A 23,553-nucleotide genomic window follows, 5' to 3' on the forward strand; every position below is an offset into this window, starting at 1 on the left:
AAATTGTGTACACCATATCACCAGATATCTATCAATGTATCTATGTATGTATCTATGTATCGATCTACGTATCTCTGTATCTATCTATCTATATCTATCTGTCTATGTATGTATGTATGTATGTATGTATGTATGTATGTATGTATGTATGTATGTATGTATGTATGTATGTATGTATGTATGTATGTATGTATCTATCTATCTATCTATCTATCTATCTATCTATCTATCTATCTATCTATCTATCTATCTATCTATCTGTCTGTCTGTCTGTCTATCTATCTATCTATCTATCTATCTATCTATCTATCTATCTATCTATCTATCTATCTATCTATCAGTCTGTCTATCTGTATGTTTGTCTGTCTATTTACCAATCTACCTACCTACCTACCTACCTATAGACTAATAATATCATATCATACAATACCATATTATATTATATTATATTATATTATATTATATTATATTATATATATTATATTATTATATGTATTATATTATATTATATTATATTATATTATATTATATTATATTATATCATATCATATTATATTATATTATATTATATCATATTACATTATATTATATTATATTATATTATATTATATTATATTATATTATATTATATTATATTATATTATATTATATTATATTATATTATATTATATTATATTATATTATGTTATGTTATGTTATGTTATGTTATGTTATGTTATGTTAGGTTAGGTTATGTTGTGTTATGTTATGTTATGTTATGTTATGTTATGTTATGTTATACTATGTTACATTATGATATTATTACGAAAGTACCGCCGAGGATAAACGTGGACATTGACGCAGATTGGCGCAGCGTGTCATCTTACCCAAAGGCCGATGCTTGTCGCAAATGTCCAGGTGCATTCTTTGCGGTATTTTCGTGATAACCTTATTATACATAAACATACATGACTAAGAAATCAAATTGCCCAAGTATGAACCGTTTTTGTGCAATGTCAAAAATGATTCTTCCGATTTATAGCTCAAGTGTGGAATGCTATCCCGGCGGCGCCTCTAGCTAGTCTGTGCACTACACTTAAGGAGCGCAAGGTATGTTCTGTCCACCGACTAATGGGTCCTTTGAAAACGTTGAATGTGCAGATCTATAGCCGCCAGGGATGGGGCGCCTTGAAACAGTAAATTTTGGGGGACGGGCGTTTCGTAAGGCTTTTGAGCACACGGAAAATTATATTGTTCTCGATGGTAGATGTATAATTATACATTTTATAAATGATGATATTATGTGTGATCCTGGTCTTACATTGCCTTCGATAGCGTCCTTAAAGACATTGTTTTACAAGTGCAAAATAAACCTAAAATTTTACCAAATACTCGTGTTTAGAAGATTTCGTAATCGACATTTTGTATATATGTTAGCTTTTCGCCATCATATTATTACTTTACAGTCTCATGGTGTGTGGTTGTGACGTATATCACAATTGCATCACTATTTAGTAAGATCAAGGTCATTCTAAAAGAAAGATAACCTAACATGAGATAAAAATAAAGATAATCACAAGAAACGATCGGTTAGAGAAATGAGTTCTCTTTTTCTTGTATCGTTGGTTTTGCATAAAGAATCGGGCATAATCTAAACTTTTGATATGTCAATTTATTTTGTAAATACAGAAACTGCACAAAACTACTCACTCGTTATTGATATAGCCAGTCTTCTTCAGCATTGGACCATGAGCGAAAGTGACAACCCGTGTCCCGCCTTCCCACAGGGTTTTCTTGGAACCACGAAGTGGCCAGTTGTTACCGAAGTTATTATCGTTTGCTGCTCCCCCATTCTAAGACAAAACATAAGCGCTTTAGTTATCGGTTTGTGGCTTAAACTGACAGGCTTCGTAAAAAGAGGACGCAATTCTTCAGTGTCCTTGAAAAATGCAGTGGTTGCTGTTGTCGGGTAATTTATGTCTTTGAATGAGCGAAGGTTCACTCAAAACATTTTGTACCACGAACATTCATTTGTATCTGTTCGACTGTTTTCGATAGTTTTTGTATGCATGTATATATATACGTTTATGTCTTTCTATTGGGCACCAGACTATGAATGGCCAAATTGGTACTCAGGCAGTCATTCTATAAAACCGCTGATCTGTCACCCTGTTGCCAGTTTACCAATGATTCCCTTCTAGTCTGTACTACATACATCTGACTGGAAAATCAGCAGTGTGTTAGTCCACAACCCATGTTTCTTGAATGCCTTGACAAGACCAGCCACCGAGTCGTCCATCGCTGTTATCATGGCTGAAATAATCCCAAAAGGACAACCTGTCAGACAGAGTTATTCAGGAGCATGTTGCTAGTTACCATCTACTAAAATGCTAAAGAATATCGACCATTTACGTAAGCGCAAGACAACGTTTAAAGAAGAATAAGAACTAGTTTACCTAGTTTAGTTCTTCGTCCCAGATTCTCCACAAACAAGTACTTGTTTAGGTACTTCTCAGGAACCTAAAATACGTGACAAACAAACAAATATTGAATAAACATAAATATGCAATGTAATAGAATGAAGTTTGAAAGAAACGTAAAGACTGATCAGAAGTAATATAATCACAGAGACAAATTATTGTATGTCGGTTTACTGTGCGGTGATATAGACACTGTATGTGTATTTCATATATTGTCGAGGTAGCTTAAATTGAAAGTAAACCCTCTTTTCAAGCAATTGTGATATACATGCTGGTGCATCTGAATTCCTCGACATTAAACGTATGGCACGGTTTTCTGTGAAGCGGCATTGTATATGAAAGGCTATGTTCATATGTTTTATTTCAGCGATATGGTAGGTGAAAGTTATGACGTTTTTCCAATGTCTGTTTTGTCTGTCAACTATAATTCTTGCGCTACTACCCAAAGCATGTTGAAACACTAAGTGTTTAGTTTGTAAACACATAGTCAACATATGTCTATTGCACAGTTTTTGTATACATTTGAATTCATGGCCAGACACTATTTTACTTGCAAATAATATCAATGCAAATTACATATACAGGCTGGGTTGTCAATGTCAAGCGCAATATGGTGTATCTCAACAAGCCTGTTGGAGTAAAACAAGTTTCGGCAGTAGTCGACATCTAAAACTATGACTGCGAAAGTATCAGCAACTGTCGTTTAACGTAAGATAATAAGCTTATAACCAGTTTAGGAAATTAACTTTTGAAATATGAACATTACAGTACATGTGCAAGTGCAACATACCTGCAGTGGCCCGTGCACGCTTTGCAACGAGTAGTACATAAACAGCGGTTTACTCTTGTCGTGATTGGCCACATAGTTGGAAGCTTTCTCAGAGAACAGGTACTGTAAGGTCAGAGTGAATTCACAAGATAGACTTGGTCAGCATTTTCGTGTAAACAGACAATCCCGCAGACGATAGGCATGTTTTCAATGGCAGTACATATCACTTACAACGGAGTCTAGTGCTCTGTGGAACAGACAATTTTCTGTCGATAAAGACGGTATGCAACCGTCCACTTGTGTATAGCCCAACTTCTCAAGAAATTGCAATTTCGTACTTATATCCGCTCTAACAACTCATGAACAAGTCATTTGGTCACACATTAGGGAAAGCATATTTCCCTAATGAGTAGTGTATGTTTTACAATGAACATATTTTACAACTATAGTTTAATACATTATATTTTTCTGTAATAACTATGTTAAGCTTTGGCATTTGCATAGGAAAGAAGTGAGTGAGAGAAAATTGCAAAGTATAATGTAAGAGAAGAATTACTTTTAGATGATAATCTTTTATTGATACTATTAGACATTTTTCAAACGAATTACATAGGGATACTATTAGATAAATATTTTGGCAAAAACCTACCGATGAATAGACGCCTTTTTGATCCCAATCCGGCGTAAAGTCTTCTCTTAAATCTAAGAATTTTTTCGCACCTAGAAGATGTTATCACAAATGACGCCTTTTTGAGTCGTCGTTTTTTGCCATATTCAGATACGACATACAGCAAGAGGCAGCAATAATGACAATGGTGACCATGGTTACGTCCCGTTGACAATGACACTCCTACTAATAATGACATAAATTTAACTTTATCGACAACCCTCATGAGCACAAGAGGCGGTAAAGCATTTTGCGAATCCTGCTTCTAATAATTTGTCGGTGATAAATGCTTAGCAGAGAAATATCAGACGATAGGCATAAAATATTTTGCCGATGTAATCATAGAAAATGTGCTTTTATTTGTATATCATCGTGATGCTGCCACATATATTGAATCAATCAAACTTAATGGCAAATAATTACAGTAACAATTGCAATATTTCATGATAAGTAGTCGCAAGTACTGACCAGTTCTATGTGTGTAATAGTCAGTAGCAGCCGTGTAGAAACCGTAGAAGTGATCAAAGCCTCTTCCATTTGGTGTATACTCATCTTTACAAAAGCCCAGATGCCACCTGAATGGGAAGTGTAGTGAGTGAAAATATCTCTACCTTGATGTACTTTTTAATATGTCAGTAAAACAGATAAACATGTACTTTCAAATCTGTCGAAATGCCTTTTCTTGAACTTTTCGACACGCACTGTAATACTCAGTATTTTGCACCTGCGTCTGTAGGCTATGGAGTTTCGTCATACAGTAAGTTTCGGTATCAGTGGACGAGGAGTCCAATAACTTTAACACGGAGTACAATAATGCAGGTGCTATTGAGATCTATTTGACGTTTGAGTTCATCACACCTTTACGTCAACACAGGTACAGAACAAGAGAAGATTTTACATTTTTACAGGCAAATATTTTTTCAGTACTTCACGCAGTGAATAATAGTCAGTCAAAACCATTGAGTTTGAGTAAAATCATTCTGCTGACCTACAATCTCTACCGCGCACCCTGCGCTGCGCGATTAGCGGACTCGCTGAAGATGTTCCAAGTCCTGCTCGCGATTGTGCTAAGGAGTGCGCGACAGGCGGCAAAAAACGCCTTCATTTCAAATTTTCCTGGTAAAATTGGACTAAAAGGTGTATAATTATAAAGTTATTCACAAAATACCCGGACTAATGTTCAGTACATCGTGCTGCAGATGTATTGTCCAAGATGCATAGCATCGCGGGCTATACCTTCGCTGCACAATATTTACAAGGATATCCCGGTATTTTGTGAATTACCTATTATTACATGCCTCGTATATCGAACGTCGCGTGCTCCATAAATGGTAACTCGTCAATGACGTCGCGGGCCGTATAATCATCACTGGACAGAAAGCGAACTGGAACTATTTTCAATTTGAAAACTTTTGGATGTAAAAGTGTTGAAATTTCATGTTTCGCATAGGAAGTCCGATTTTAGGAAAATTTTGCATAAAAAATTGATAAACCGTATACAGTACGTGTCAAAATAGGAAACGCATGTACGGTACGGATACTGTACGGTACGGTACGCGTACGGTTCGGCACGGTTCAGGTACAGATCTGGTACATGCACTTTCATGTTGATCATATTGCTCAGTACGATACGGTACGGTACGTTAACGGGTACGGTTGACGAAATTCTGGTGGTATTTGACATAGCCCCATGGGCCGACAGTAGTAACAGTAGTTTAAATATATCATGCTCCGTTTGATGCTGAAAATCGTTCCATTTTAACAGATTTTCGTCTAAGACGAAAGTAAAACACTTGATTATCATTTACCAATAAATCTAAATATTTTGAGAGAAACCTGTGTAAGAGAGGCATGTATAGCCCAAACAAGGGAATATGATGTACCGTCAGGACAGGAGACAATTTGTCCTCCTTACCTCGGCAAATGTCACTACCCTCGGGCACATAGTCCCGTGTTTGGGCTATAATATATAATATTGCCAGATGACGCGGAATGTAATATTTTAAGGTGTTACTTGACGCTATTTGACCTTTCACCTAAAGTTTATGTGAACAAGGGGGAAACAAGAGACGATATAAGGGAGCCTTCAGGGGGAATTCCGTGCACACCTGGTACTGTAAAATGTGACCCTCCCCTATCCGCCATTCTAAAACTTAAACCTTCCCCAACCTACTGCAGTGTTCTCCCCCAGGATTAAATGAAACAATATCAGCTAATTTGCATAACAATTGGATTATTGTTTCATGTTAGGATCAGAAATTACGTTGGGGAGGGCTGGCGTTTTTGGAGGAAAGGTCGCAATTTATCACTCAAGCATTTTTGAAGGGACATGATATTTCATACATTTGCGGGAGGGTCACCATATTTTGTGCAACTATAAGGAGACAAGATGTGGCTGATATAGTGCTTCACCCTAAAATGTGGTATATCATAATACATGGAGCTATCAGGCAAACTGTTGAAAATATTCCCCCATAAAACAAGGTATAAGCTTATTAGTATATTTATATATGTTTGATAAGATATTTAAATGTACGTTGCTTGAAGTGGGACGTAAAAGGTGCATTTGTGTACAAGAAATTAGATTTCGTATTTCATCAAAAATGTTCGACACTACAGACAACTATGAACATTTTTTTAAATATAATACTAGCAATATCTGTGCATTATATTCATGGACGTTTGGTAATTGATATAAATGTACTTGATTAGACTAGTGTGGTTTCATGTGTGTGCAAGAAATGTGTTTTTGATATTTCACCGAAATGTTTATTCACTATACACGGTAGTCTATGAGGAAACAATGAATAATGGGTTTTTTTCCAATTGAAAACTAGTCAAATTAGTGTATTTATATGTCAGCTTGATTGTTGAAATTAATGTACTTGATTAGACTATGTTGGTTACAAGTCCATGTGTGTGCACGAAATTTGATTTCGAATTTCACCGAAATGTTGATTCACTATACATGGTAGTCAATGAGAGAACAAGGACCGATGCTTTTCTTTCCAATATTAAACTAACAATGCATGTGCATTTATAGACTCCTGATAGTTTGTATACACTTAGCCACCTGTCCCATATGTTTTTGTCTCGTGTCCTTCATCAGTTTTAAGTGTACAGTTCAAGGTGTACAATGTAGGATACCACTGCACTTTCTTTACTCGTGAAACTTGTTGATAATGCATATTTAAAGAATCGGTGTATTTCATTGGTGATTTCCTATCAACTAAAAAAGTAAATGTCACATGGAAAATCGAAGGTTTTGCCGTAAAATCAGATTCTGTTGAAAGTGATCCTCCCCACAAGATAGGATTATAAACAGTTACCTTTCCTTGGACAGTAAAAAGTGACCTCCCTATTCCCCCGGCCCAACCCCCGTAATTACTGAAGGCTCCATAACATTTTCAACACAACGAAAAAGAGTTCCCCTTTTACGAAAACCCAGAAAAAATTAGGTTTTTCCTTGGGTATATTGCTAACTAAAATGGCAAAACAAAAATAAAGAAATTAATGAGAAAAAAACGGATTGAAAAAGAAAGTAATTTTGAAGTGATATATTTTCAGGAAAAAGTGTAAAAAAGAAAACCATGAATTGAGTTCCAATTATTTTCATGAAAACATCTGATTTTCAGTGATGGTCATTTTGGTTTAGCTTTTTAATCAGAAAATTCTGGATTTGTCAATATTGCTATTCAAAATATTGTTTTTCGAAACATTTTTATTCATATCAGGATAATGCGAATGACATTTGCGAGTTGGTAAGGTTTGAGCTGTACTGAATATTTCGCCAAATGGTGAGATTCTACACATTGGGAAGAAATCAGTCCCCTTGGGTGGGGAGGAGAGCTTTTTGTTCAACAGTTTACCTTATTTGATTTTATTAATTTTGACTGTGATATTTCAAATAAAGAGTTCAATTTCACACCGTCTGAATGCTTTCTTATTACTACAAGTAATTTTATTAATTTTGACTGTGGTATTTCAAATAAAGATTTCGACTTCACAACGTCTGACTGCTTTATATATTACCGTCAAGTCCTTATCTCCTCCCCAACTTGTGTATACACCATTATAATTGCTCCGAAAACATTGCCAACTTGCTAATCCGCTATCCGTATCAGCGGATTAATTGATTGAGTCAACACCGTAGCTGTCACACACGTAGTAAAATAAGGAAAGGGTTGAAGATCACATACACTGTGTCACGATGTCTTCCGTAAAACTAGTGAACGCTTAGAATATTCATGAATTCGTAAGTAAACAGAAAGGTACACAACGTATTATTCATAAATAAACGGTAAAGGAGCTCCCTAGTGACCTGCCATTGAGAGAAATTTCTGAAAAAAGTCAAAAATCTGAAAGCCTTAACCTCGCAACCGGTCGTGTAGAGAAATGTTGGCAAAAATTCCACACTTTACATTAACAGCCCACGATCGGTCGTGGAGAAAAATTACCAGGGAAAAAGTCCAAAGCCTGAAAGCCATCACCTCATGACCGATCATTGAGAAAATGTCGGGCTAAATTCAACACATTACAGCCACGACCTCACGGCCGGTCGTTGAGAAAAATTACCGGGAAAAAATTCAAAGCTTGAAAGTCATAACCTCATGACCGATCGTTGAGAAAATGTTACGAAAAATTCAACAATTTATTACTAGCCGTATCAATAATCAAAAATGATAAAAAATTGTATTTCTACCTCGCATAAATGTAGGTCTCAGTAAGTTTTAATTTTATTTATTAGTAAAATATGAAAGTCTGACAAGATCTTCAATCTGAATTTGAATTTTTCTGAAACATTTATTATGGAGACATACCATTACATTTCCCTGTTTCTAGAATAAAATTGAAAAAATTATCACTCAGTAATTTTTCTTCTCACCTTGTTCAAATCAAAATATTCAAAATCATTGCAATTTCTCTAAGATTTGCAGTTTTTTCACAAAAATGTCCAAAGGCCATGGTCTTCGTAAAAGGGGAATTCTTTTTCGTTGTGTTTTTTACAAAAAGAGAACATACGTCTAACCTTTCAGTATCAAACGCATTGATATATGGTCAGTTCAATACATGTTTTGCTGCTTAACTGCGATTTCTACCACGTGCACTGCAATACGCGGGTTGAAGTTTCGTTCTGTTTGTATAGCGGACGCGAGGATTGCATTCCCAGGCTGCTCATGATCACGCTGCTCAGAGCGCAATAGAAATTCTAAACTAGCGTTAATTTCTACTTTTGTGATAAAATTGGACAAAAACGTGTATAATAATAAAGTATGTCCTCGTACATCGTACATTTCGGTATTGTCCTCGACGCCACGCGTCTCGAACAGTATCTCCACTGCACAATGTACACAGACATAAATTCTGGTATTTGTGAATAGTCTTATATTATTGTTGACAATAAAATGTCAGTCCGACACAGTTTGCATTTGTTGATAATGCAGTACATATCTTACATAGAGGGTCGTATTTATAATTCCGATATTTTCAAATCTGTGTGCTTTCAATAATAGAAAAAATTAAAACTGCAAGCAGCGTTGGCGGGGCCCAAGCGGTTAACATTGTTTTAAAGTTCTTCAACTGATCATAAAATGTACAAAATTTGAGCTTGATAAAATCTTTTGCATATTGTTAAGAAGGAAATTGAACATGATTTCATAGTTACTGTTGGTTTTCTAGTAAACGTAAGTTTTACGCAAAATCCAATATGACGGCAGAACCGCTTGACAGATCCAAATGTCTTTTGCAAGCATGAAAGAAATCACTCTAAGGATGACATGAGTAAAATTTCAGCTCAATCAGTGGTTTAGTTTTGAAAAAGGACAATTTTGAAGATTAAAGTATGATTTCCACAAAATCCAAGATGGCGGCCAAACCATGAATTAGATATGTGCATATTTAATGAGGTACCAGATATTTCACCATATGGTCTCCCATCATACCAAATATGAAGGATGTAGCACTTGTGGTTACTGAGTTATGGACATATATGTATATTTGAGGTCAAAGGTCATCGTGGTCATGTGACATTTTGTCAAAAAATTTCTATCCAATACTTATCCCCCTATACCAAAAATCAGGCCTCTAGCTCTATTTGCTTGCCCAGAATTAGATATGTGTATATTTAATGAGGTGCATGATGTGGCGTCATAAGGTCTCCAATCCTACCAAATATGAAGGGTGTAGCACTTGTGGTTACTGAATTAAGGACATATATGTATATTTGAGGTCAAAGGTCATTGAGATCATGTGACATTTTGTGAAAAAAATGGTATACCATACTTATCCCTATATACCAAAAATCAGACCTCTAGCTGTATTGGCTTGCCCAAAATTAGATATGTGCATATTTAATGAGGTACCGGATATGGCACCATATGGTCTCCCTTCATACCAAATATGAAGGGTGTAGCACTTGTGGTTACATAGTTATGAACATGTACGTATATTTAAGGTCAAAGGTCATCGAGATCACATGACATTTTGTCACAAAAATTGTAATGCTAAGTTATGCCCCTATACCAAAAATCAGACCTCTAGCTCTATTGGCTTGCCAAGAAGTAGATATGTGCATATTTAATGAGGTACCGGATATGGCACCATAAGGTCTCCCATCATACTAAATATGAAGGATGTAGCACTTGTGGTTACTGAATTATGGACATATATGTATATTTGAGGTCAAAGGTCATCAAAGTCATATGACATTTTGTTGAAAAAATTGTATCCGATACTTATCCCCATATACAAAAAATCAGACCTCTAGCTCCATTGGCTTGCCAAAACTTAGATATGTGCATATATATTTAATGAGGTACTGGATATAGCACCATGTGGTCTCCGATCATACCAAATATGAAGGATGTAGCACTTGTGGTTCCTGAGTTATGGACATATATGTATATTTGAGGTCAAAGGTCATCAAAGTCATGTGATATTTTGTTAAAAAAATTGTTTTTCGTAGTCATCCCTATACACCAAAAATCTGACCTCTTGCTCTATTAGATTGCCCAGAATTAGATATGACTCTTACATAGGCCAGAATTAGCCATTTGTATAGCTTAGCTGCATAGGTATAGGGCAGGTCAAAGGTCATTGAAAAATCAGAAAAATAATACTTTAAAAATCTTCTTCTCAAAAACTGCCAGGTCAAATTCCTTTAAATTTATTATATAGCATCTAGTAGTATGGCCTTTAAAGTTTGCGAAAAGATTTTGGTGTTAGTTCTGGAGAAGGTATTTTTCGAAAATCCAAGATTGCGGCCAAATCATGTGACCGATCCAAATGTTTTTCGCAAATTTAAAAGAGATCACTCTAAGGATGACATGAGTAAAATTTCAGTAAATCGGTGTGTTTGTTCTGGAGAAGAAGATTTTTAATGATTAAATTGCAAATTTTTGTAAAATCCAAGATGGCGGCCAAATCATGTGACCGATCCAAATGTCTTTCGCAAACTTGAAACAGATCACTCTAAGGATGACATGAGTAAAATTTCAGCTAAATCTGTACGTTGGGTCTGGAGAAGAAGATTTTTAAAATTAAATTGCGATTTTTGAAAATCCAATATGGCCGCCAGGTCACGTGACCAATCGAAATTTGTATACCCAGGTGCACGAGATCTCATAGGTACCTATTAGCCCTGCAAGTTTCAGAAGTTTGCGGTAAGCGGTTGTTTGAGTTCTAGGTTGACAAAAAAAGAGCGGAAGAGGAAGAAGAAGAAGAAGAAGAAGAAGAAGAAGAAAGTTGAACTCCAGTAAAACCAATAGGGCCCAGCCGGTCGGCTTGGGCCCCTAAAAATTACGAGCAATATGGATCAAAATCATTGAAAATGATACAAAGGTTCAAATATTTGTTCGTCCAATACAAATAGTATCTTGAGGAACTAATACGCACTTGGGTGGGTAATCATAATTTTTGTCTTTGATTGAAAACATGTTTCATACACTATCGTTGTAACGTTAAATTTCCGTTTCTAAGACCATCTTTGTCTATCTCTGATTCTTTTATTTTTCTCCTTTCGTGACTCTCATCACCGCTGTTTAATTTCCCTTTCTCCAAAGCACAGGATATCGACATTGTATCAGCTGCTGTACTTACTTTCCCACCATATACGTAGAATACCCCTGCTCTTTCATTTTCTCTGGTAGGACTGTGAACTGTAACGGTATTCCGGTCGGGCTGTTTTTTACCAACACGTTATGCTGTTGGAAAAGCAGAGAGTGTCGTTTCTTTGCACTGCCATACGGGTATATCTAACATTTTCTGTGCTCAGAGTTACTTACAGTTGTAGCGATCTGACTATTGTGACCGATGCGTCGATAATTTTACAGTATCAGAAAAATTACAGTCCTGTGATATTTAAAGTGGGCTGACTGTCTGTTCACCGACATGAAAGAGACTCGTTCTAGCTTATTTTTTCTGACGAATCTAGTCTTGTGAGTAATTTCCTTGTATCGGACAGGGATGCACTATTGTCCGATTCTCAAATACCGACCTTAAATATTAAATATTTTAAAATCATGATGACAAACTTCCAACAACACAACGAACGATAGTACCTGTAATCAAGTGCGGTAGGCGAAATATCCAGTCATGAGAGATGCACGTGACCTTAACAAAACAGAAGGAGAAAAATATTGTCAGTACTAAAATTCCGATGAATGATTAGTTGTCTGTCTGACCGGAAGACTGACTGACATACTTACTAAATAAATGACTGAGTTTAACAGTGTTAAAGGTTGGAGAATGAAATACCGTTTTGATATACTTTGTCAATTACTTGTACAAACTGATATTCAGTAATTGTTTGAAGCTATTGTGTAAATGAATATTTAACCGCTTTGTTTTTGTTAAAGCCGAAAATGTAATCCCCCTCCCGAATTACTCAACTAGCCCAGGGCCAATAATCTTCCCTATTACTCACGGTGTACATGCGGGCAGCGTGTACGACTGGTTGAAGATGACGCCATCTCGTGCCAGCGCATCCAGAGTCGGTGTGATGACGTATGGATTGTTGTACCCGATATCATTCCATCCTGAAAATCAAATTTGAAGCTATACAATAGTTAAGTTAATGACGTCTCTTTGTCAAAACCCACTATAATACAACGACATTTATTAAATACTATTATATAGGGCTCAGCCCCTGGTGTCGCGCCAGGCGTTGAGATTAAAAATGTTATGTGTATCGATTCATGATTAGTAATCATAAAGGATAAAAATAGAATTAATTGTTACTTTCTATATACCTTTGTACAAGTATGACCGGTTTACCCTCTAATGACAGTTCACGTACACGATGTCAGACCCTGTAGGTATAGATTTTCTGTTATGTGTAAAAAAGTTTGACATAAATTTTCAATATTTACTATGATTACTATCTATTGTGTTAATAAGGGACGTATTATGCCATCATTAACTTTGCAATAGTAACTGTACTGCCCAACTTCCGATATTGTAAGCTGAAAACCAGCGTCACTTCTAAAAACGGGTAATTTTGCACATAGTTATTGACACAGAGGGCGCCTTTCTAAGATTCAATCCAGCGTTCTTTGCGAATGTTCTTGTTCATATACACGACAGTTTTCCTCTTCTTTTAATATTTAGGCGTGATAAGAAATTTTGTATCAGCGACAGGGTGGATAATACTAATTATTCGCTAATAAAAAAGATATATTTTATTAATGGCATGTTATAAAATAATACAGAGCACGTTTCAAATTAGTTTATTTACGAGCACTCAAACAAACATGGCGGCGCCCACGATAGAAGGGTATGTAACCTCCACAAATGTAATAATCTCCACAAATGTAATATCACCACAATTGTAACAAAATGCACCCATAAATGTAATATCGCCCATAAATGTAACAAAAATCAACCATTAATGTAATAAAAACACCAACCACAAATGTAATAAATGGTAACCATAAATGTAATAAAAAAATCACCCATAAATGTAATACTTGTCAACCATAAATGTAATAAATCTATTTTGTCGTCGCAATTGAGGAATAAGCCCTTAAATATTGATCTATGTAATAAGGAAAGCAACTCCACACATTATCATTCTTAATTGTTTGTGTTTAGCGTGTTTTGTATATTTGAGAGTGTATTTTACCTTTCCCTATTTTGTGTACAGAAATGATCGGCCACGGCGAGACACAACTGTAATATGAATGTCAGTGCAGTCTCTACTCCAGCATGAGAGTGGGGAAGACTGTATAACACTTCAGTCCTTTAACGTCGTTTTTCGAAAATTGCCGTACTTTCTTAGTCAATCGCCTCAAATTCGTTTTCAGTGGATAAATTGTGTGGAATAATCGATAGATTGTCTGTATTCCTATGTTGTCCAACTTGAAGTTTGTTCCTTCACTAGGGATGCCAGGATGTCTAATTTTGTTCTACTGTGTTCAAGGTAGTGTTCGTATTGTTTTTTACTAGATTGAAATATATGTTCTCGTCAACATGTTTTGTGTCGTAAGTTTCTGTTGTAAGGTTTTATATTTCTCTGTTATTTGTTCTGAGTAATCTGTCATAAACTTTGTGTGGTATCACTGGTTGACGAGTTATTTTGACGCTTCCTTATTATGTAATTATCAGTGTCTAGAACTGCTGTTCCACTTCCTTTATCTAACGGTTTGATCAGTACCTCGCCGTTTTCTGATAGCGTTCTCAAAGTATTCTATTCTGTGTTTCGGAAAGGAAACCTAGTTTCAGGAAAGTATGCAATAACATTACACTAGTCTTATTAAAGTTATTATTTACTCAGGGCATTGATAAACAAATGATCACATATGCAAGTTCAAGTTTATTACATTTATGGTTGAGTTTTATTACATTTATGGTTAATTTGTTTATTACATTTGTGGTTGCGGGTTGTTACATTAATGGTTGACTATTTTATTACATTTGTGGAGATTATTACATTTGTGGAGGTTACAGGTACACTTCCGGTTACTCGCATAGTATATTATGAATACGCGCATGCGTAGTCAGTAAGCCGCTGGCGCGACTACTAAGATAGTTTCAATGTCCTCAAATAATTTCAGAGATTAAATGATTATGTATTACTTCATTAAATCCATTCCGGTACGATGCTGAGTTTCCATAGCCATGTAAAATCCTTACCTTATGGGTCAATTGCTTGCCTCGCGTTGATACATAACTTATGGCTTTAATTTAGCATTTGCAACTGTTACAGTACTGCGATCGTTTGCCTCTCATGTCGCATCGTTCGCATGGCTCGTACTGCACCAGCAGCCCTTGGCAATTGACTGACATAGTGAGCTTTAAAGGCACATGACTTGCAATCTAAAGCTATTGCTAAATTCTTGTAGTGTTGCAAAAATAATAATTTGTTAATTGTAAGGTGAGGGGATTGAAATTTAAAATTAAGGCTGCATTCACAAGCACCTCTGGAGAAGGGGCAGGAGATTTCAGGGGAGACATGAAAAAATATAAAACATGTCAGGGAGATAATAAAGAATTGACATTGCAAAGGGTAGGAAACTTGAAATTTATTGAATATCAAATTCCTTTCAAATACCTTCTGGCACTTTCATTTCCAGCCATTTCCATTTGCGGCGCGACACAGTTATATGTACTTTAATGAGTGCATAAAATGTAATGTACTCACAAGCACATCATCTGATCAAGTATAACTATGTCAATTATTCATGATCAGGGTCCATATATGCACAACTATTGCAAGTTTTAAATTGGTAAACAATTATTCACAGTTTTGTTATAGACTCCAATGTATAGGCATCAACATTTCTTGTACACATATGTACTTTTTGCCTGTCAATTCAAGCAAAGTACATTTAAATGAATTATCACACATGTAAATGTAAAGATATAGCTTGTTTTTATGGGAAAATGTTAATAATTTGCCCAATAGACTCGCATGTATTATGTCCGACATTTTCGGACAAAGCAATATATTGGCCACATTTTGCTTTCCAAAAGGGAGGACGGCTTGAACAGATTGTGATTTTAATTTAAAATTCTTAGGCCGTTTTGAAAAAAACTGAGAACTTTGTTGGAATCTCCCCGTACTTCCCCTCCAGAGGTGTTTGTCAATGCAGCTTAATGCTTCAGTGTAGATAAGCATTCAATCCGTAGTTTAGTGTATACAGTAAGTACATGAGGCACATTATAACTGTAATTTTGAAATATATTTTGTTTGAAAATATTTGTATGTGATTACACATAAACATTGACTTTTGTTTTAAACCAGATGTTCTCTTTACATAATGTAAAATGTATATGCGAATATTTTTCTGTAATATGTGTTACTACTAAATGTACACACTGAAATGTTTAATTCCATATATATGTCAATAAATGGTTATGAATTGTAATTAAATTTAATTTATGCCTGTCACTTTCATTTTTGCCACAAAGAATTTCACTATCACCTTTATCTGTTCACACATTCTATATTTACACATATTGTCCTCTAGTTATTGTGATTCATATATGAAATTTCTAAACAGTCGTAACTAAGTATGGCAAATAGCATTAGAACAGATGAGTTCACCTTGTGAAGTGCTCAGTGTTCTGTGTTGGAACAGACCAGTTCACTTTAATGAAATGTTGCAATTTTTCGACAATCGTTGACAATCTGAATTACCTTACACGGAAATTGAAATTGTTTGTCATATAAGGCAAGTACTGCTAATCAAGTATGTGATGTGTGGACTTTTGCTTGGAAAAAAAATGATTTTCATGTGCAGTAATTTCTCGGGTCAAATTTTTCATCAGAAAATGTTACATGGCCATATTTGTATCAAGATGGACTCTCTTTTTTTCAAAGAAAAATAGAAAAATGAAACAACATTAATTTTCAATAGGGTTTTCAAGCACTTTTCTTTGAAAGTTTGAAAAGAAAAAAATTGATTCCATGATTTTTATGAAAAAAACTCATTTCACCTCAACTTTTCGTAAAGTGGAAACTGTTTTTCGTTCTGTTTACTACAATCGTTTGCCTCCTATGTCGCATTCTTCGCATGGCTGGTACTGCACCAGCAGCCCTTGGCAATCGACGGACATCGTTAGCTTTAAAGGCACATGAGCTGCAATCTTTGACATTATTTTCATGGTTTTATCTTTAGATTAAAATTAGTTAATAGAAATGTTCAGCTATGTTTACTCAAGTATACTTATCTACTGAATGGGACTTCAAGGGGAAGTTTCAGTAAGACAAATGAACGGGTGCTGCAGCCAAGTATGGCGTCCTCCGTACAACTACATGATAAACAGCGAAAGTGGTGCATGTGTACACATTTGAATCTTTACAAATACGTACAACACGGTGCAACCCACTGAAACGACGGAAACGGGATCCATTCCATTTTGACAAAAAATTCTACGTTTTTCACATAACATGGCAAGCTTTTGAAAATGGCGGGAAATTTGAAGTGCACAAAAATGTGTTCAATTTCTTGCCTATTCTGCCACAAGCTAACGTTGTTGCGGCATAGTTAATGACTATATCGTTCAATTTTGCAGATTGCAGTGAATGTCTGAAAAAAATTGAAGGTACCTAGAGGTTTGACAAATGTCGTAGAGTTGTAGCTTATGGGTCTTTAATATAGGTTAGTATGTACACACAGAAAGCTGTGCATGTCAATCAATAAAGACTTATGAATCTTAAGACTTATTTAAATAACAATAGTTTAACATAACGATCCAGTTTAAAGTTGAGACAGCTGAGCCATATAAATGCATTATGATCGAATATCACATTTCATATCATGTTTTATTAGTTGTCAAAAGGGTGTCGCTTTACAGCCGCAAACATATTTAATTGGAGATGTAGAAGTGTTGGTTTCAGCCAATATGCTCCCGCGCATTCTGCAAGAATGTACGTAGGCCGTGTGCAGAGTCTTTATTTAAAAATGATAGATTTCCAAATGAACGACTAGCCTGACTAGCCTAGATAAGCTTTTAATCTTTTAAGTATATTTGTTGCTTTCAATACGAGGGACACTGCTGTAGTCTCTTCCTTTTGAGACGCGAATTGAACACTTTGCATTTTACAACTGACACATGGTTAATTGTAAATGAAACAGCATGGCAAGAATTTAATACCTATTGCTTTCACAACTGTCTTCAGGACACTTATCCATATCGAAAGCGCATGCTGCACTTCGTGTGAGAGTGATCATGGAGGTAAGAAGAAAGACCTCTATGGTGTGATGATGATTGTCACAACGTCTGTCACTGGGGAGGATCCGCTTTTGATGGGGCACGGATAGAAGGTGCCAATCACGTCTTCAGCACGTGACCTGGACTGTCACTCGTGTCGGCGACATCATGTCTTATCAGCTTCACAAATATCGTAGAGGTCTTTTGTTGTCGGTTGTTTATTTAACTCATAGGGTGACAATTAGACCGTTAATTTTCCAACGCGGAGGTCGGATTGTCCCCGCCAATCCTATGCTGCAACTGATAATGAACCGTTACATTAAAAAACATGGCGCCTACTAATTGCACATACACACAACGTCAGTTCTCACAGTTGACCTTGAAATCTATGCTCGTTTACGTCATTCACATACAACAAGTGCGAGAGACGTGTAAAAATGTTCAATACGTACATTCTTCCTAAAACTGCGACGAAATTCTTCGTTAGGCCTAAGGTAGTTCGCGCCTCGAAAGTGAAAGACTTAGCTTTGCTCAAACTTTCCTTAAGAAATCTTTCAACCATTCTCATTTAAAATCAAGAATAAAAATCGCGGGTCACCTTGCAAATTTTGGTACTAGGGAAACAAATAGCTCAAGATTTACTGATCTTTAAAATTCAAAATGGCCGACAGCCCTATGTTAACTCTATGGAGAAAATAAAATTTTCGAATTTCGAAAAACTAAGGCGATTAAACGTTTTCTTACAAAAGAGCTTTAAAATGAACCCTCACAAGTGGTATATCAGAAAATAATTGTAAAAGTTTGAGAGTCCAAATATCTGTCCCCGAGGCGCGTTCTACCTTAAGGTAAAATATTTTTTTCTATGCAGAACTGGTAATTTGTAAAGTTGACTAGTGATGTTGATGTACTGAAATGCTATTGTTAACATACACAAGTCCTTACTGTATCTAGGATGTAAAGGAAAAGAGTTGCAATAACAATATGATTTGTTTTTTGATTGCAACATAACTGGGGTTTTTTTATTTTCACACGATTTTCAGGTGACTGAAGTTTCTAATATTTGAAAGTTTTGCTTAGGCAAAACATTGTGTTTCACAATCTTAACTTGCACATAGCGTAAGTTCGAAGTCTTTGGTTATTTTGAGCAGTGAACATAAGTCACTTTGTCTAGTATGGACGATATCTATAGACAATGCTCCATGTAGACAAGCTGCTTTTGCCCTTCATCTACAAAACCCTGGTGTAGATTTACATGAAGTCATTTGCAGCTCATCTGTAGATCTACTGTCGTCTACTGTATACTTCGGCTTTCCGTAAGGGTACGTAGCCTCCGAGCTTGGTTATCGGGGTTTTTTGACACAGATAGAACAAAAGTATAATTTGCACCTATGTGCATGTAAACGAAAACAAAGAAATGAAACTGCTGACGATGTTCCAGTTTGAAGTTAAAATGCTGAAAAGAAGACACTCCTTACCAAGGTCATCAGCGAGGATAAATATGATGTTTGGCGTCTTCAGTTGGTCCGTCTTCCTCTTTGGAAAAATGTACCAAATGATATATCCAAAGGTGAGCAAAGTTAAAATGACGAAATATCTGAGAAGAGACATCGTGAAACTGATTAACTGGGACGCCTCTTTTCAACTGATTCACGGAAGGTACGAAGCCGACGTTAACAATCCTATATAAGCGGGGTATTTTTCAAAAAGTTCAGTTGTATTGTTTGTCTCGCTTAACATTGCCCTGTAGCAAGTAACAGACTGTAGGGTCATGCATTGTGCACGTGCTGCTGACAATAAATACGAACCGTTACATCGAATCCAGATATTCTTCACAAACAACACAAAAGGCTTGTTCATGATGCCATTAATTTAAATAACAAAAGGATGATGGTAAAACCAGTGAGTATTTGCGTTGTAATCCGTTTTATTTGCACTAAATGAAATTTTTCAATCTGACGTCAATCTTTAAAATCTATGCGTAGGCCTCAGGTACATTGTAGACTTAAATACTAAAACTTCCTCAGCGTAGCATTAAAGGATTGAGATAACATATGCAAGCTCGCTCCTTCAATTCATTAATCTAATACAATCGCACCCGACGAGTGTACATCCATATCGACAGACAGACAGATAGATAGAAAGATAGGTAGATAGGTGGATAGATAGATAGATAGATAGATAGATAGAAAGATAGATAGATAGATAGATAGATAGATAGATAAATAGATAGAGATTGATAGCTATATTATATAGATATAGATAGATGTTATTAGGCACCGATAATTCAGGCATATGGGATATCTAAATATTAATTATTCAGTTGAATCGGACATTGATACAAAGGTTGCATACTTGTGGAAATGAAGTCAAATATTACATTCAAAAATGGGTTACTATTATTTTTGACTAGAGATAGAAATGCAGCTTTGGCGTCTGTGCTGTGTTTATGGCATTTCTGATGTGGCTATGCCACTTCTTGAACGTTGCCATTTTGTTTAATTGCATAATGAATGCCTCCACATCATGCATCGAACAAAACAAAATATATCGATCCACGGTCCTCGGCGTAGCAAGGCCACGCCAAACGAGCTTGTAATCTCCACAAATGTTATGTCAATCAACCATAATTGTATTAAAATGTACCTATAAATGTAATATCACCCATAAATGTAAGAAAAATCAACCATGAAAGTAATAAAAACACAAACCATAATAAATAGTAACAATAAATGTAATAAAAATATCACCCATAAATGTAATACTTGTCAACCATAAATGTAAAATCTATTTTGTCATCGCAATTGAAGAATTAGCCCTTACATATTTATCTATGTAATAAAGGAAAGCAACTCCACACATGGTTCATATCTTAATTTGCAAGTGGCGTTTAGCGTTCTTTCGTGTATTTTGGAAGTGTATTTTACATTTCGCTGTTTTGTGTACAGAACTGATTGGCCACGACTAGACACAGCTAGCTGTAATCTGCTTGTCAGTGCCGTCTCTACTTCGGAGTGGAGAGACTGTATAACACTACGATCCTATAACCCTTTTTTTCGAGAATTTGCCATACTTTCTTTATCTGTCGCCTCAAATTCATTTTCAGTGGATACATTGTGTGGAATTATTGTGGTACAACTTGAAGTTTGGTCCTTCACTTTTGGTGCTAGGATGTCTAATTTTGTTCCACTGTGTTCAAGGTACTGTCCGTATTGTGTTTACTAGATTGAAATATAGATGTATGTTGTCGCCAACATGTTTTGTGTCGTAAGTTTCTGTTATAAGGTTGTATATTTCTCTGTTGTTTGTTCATTGTTGTCTGTTGTAAACTTTGTGTAGTATCAATGGTTGATGAGTTATTATGACGCTTCCATATAATGAAATCATTGGTGTCTTGAACCGCTGTACCGTTTCCATTATAACGGTTTGATCGGTACGTCGCCGTTTTCTGACAGTGTTCTCAAAGTATTTTATTCTGTGTTTCGAAAGGGTAATCCAGTTTCAGAAAAGTATGCAATAACATTACACTAGTCTTAATAAAGTTTATAATTTACTCAGGGCATTGATAAAGAAATGATCATATACATAAGTTCAAGTTCATTACATTTATTTTTTTTTTTACAAAAAATCACTTTTATTCATCTCTCAATTATTTTTAAACTGTACACAACTTTCCCAAGACAATTCAATTCGAAAAGTCAGCAGGGATAAAAAAACCAACAACAACAACAATTAACAAAAAAAAATACAACGCAAGGGTACTATTCACAAAACTAATCCATTATAAATACTTTATCATTTCTTCTATGTATTTACTCTTCTTTGTGATTTTTAGATACATTAGTTCTTCCTTCAGAAAACGTTCAATACATTTTTCATTCAATATCTTTGTCTTGTATACTACAAAGGTAGCAATATTTATAACTATGTTCATCTCTTTAAACGTATCAATATCTATCATATAACCATACACACGTGTTTCCACAGTATTTTAAAGTTCGTTTTCCACACCATATTATACTCTCATTGACTTTTTGCCAGAAACGGATTGTAGTAGTGCACTCAAACAGGAAATGATCACAATCGTCCTTCTTATGGCATGTCTTACACTCAAAGTGGTCTTCTATTTTAATTTTCCATAAGTTATACCTATGCGGTAACTTATCATGTAACATAAAATAATTAAACTGGGCAATTTTCTTTATATACATCACCTTCAGCTTAAAACACCATATCTTTTCCCACATATACGTCTCTCCACAAGATCTTTCCCAGATTCTACAGGCATATGATTTTTCTGATTTTGCCTTGGCAAAATTAAAATAGTAATCTTTACAAGAGCAGTGTAATATATTTCTATATTTGCCATCATCACATCTCATCAACATGTCTATTCCTTGTCTTTTTACATGTATCTTTCTTTGTACTTTTTCCATCTCCTCAACCCACGTCTTTGGAATAGCCGTTCTCAACACTTTTAGTTGTGAAAACCACTTTCTTTTACATTTCAAAATCTCAAATAAACTTACAGGCGATATAAAGTTCCCATTACTAAAAACATCTGCTACGTAAATTATTCCAGAATCTATAAATTCTTTGACAAAGCTGGGCTTAATACAATAACGAAGAATTTACCTTCTTTTTATAAAGAGATTTTGAGTAATTGGTTGGAGGTAAGAAAGAAAAGAACGATTCATATGAAGTTAACACCAAACAGCATTGGGGAGCAGATCATATGGGGAAATAAGTTCATTAAATTCGAAAACAAGGCTCTGTTTTTCAAAGTTCATTACATTTATGGTTAATTTGTTGTGGTCCCGGTTTGCTATGTGAATTGTTGACTATTTTATTAGTTGCTTAAGCCTATCGGCTGGGCCCCTATTGGTTTCTGTGGGGGGTTTCTTCAGCTTCTTTGTTCTTCTTCCGTCAATTTTTTGCCAGCCTAGATTTTGAAAATCGCTGCATTTACACTTCCAAAACTTGGCACAGTGATCAGGGCTAATGAGAGGTGGCGCACCTTACCCTTGAAATTTCAATTAGTTCCGTGACCAAGTAGCCATATTGCATTTTCCAAAAAACCTAAAAGTGGCTTATCCTGGTGACCTAGGGGTCTGGTCAATTTGAAATTTGGTGTATAGCAAGCATGTTCACTGTTGTTTCAAATTTACGAATAATATTGCGAGCAGTCACGTGATCTTGGCCGCCATATTGGATTTTCACAAAAACTAGATTTAATCTATAAAATTCTTAAACTCCAAATCAGCACATCACTTGAATTGACTTTTTGCACACATCATCAAAAAATGAGTGCTATCAAGTTTTCGTAAGGCATTTGGGTCGGTCACTAGGTTTGGCCGCCAGATTGGATTTTCAAAAAAAATCCAATTTAATCTATAAAAATCTTTAACTCTTGAAACAACATATTATTTGGACTGAAATTTTGCTCATGGTATCTCTACTATGAGTAATATAAGGTTTGCAAAAGGCATTTGGAATAGTCACGTGGT

General features: G+C 35.5%; 1 pseudogene; it reads right to left on the minus strand.

Annotated features, from left to right (window-relative positions):
* The window catches only part of LOC139114979 (arylsulfatase B-like), a 33,778-nt pseudogene extending 14,121 nt beyond the window's left edge, over positions 1 to 19,657 (minus strand).
* Between the last annotated feature and the right edge of the window lie 3,896 nt (positions 19,658 to 23,553).

Source organism: Ptychodera flava, chromosome 1, assembly GCF_041260155.1.
Source record: "Ptychodera flava strain L36383 chromosome 1, AS_Pfla_20210202, whole genome shotgun sequence".
Lineage (NCBI taxonomy): Eukaryota > Metazoa > Hemichordata > Enteropneusta > Ptychoderidae > Ptychodera > Ptychodera flava.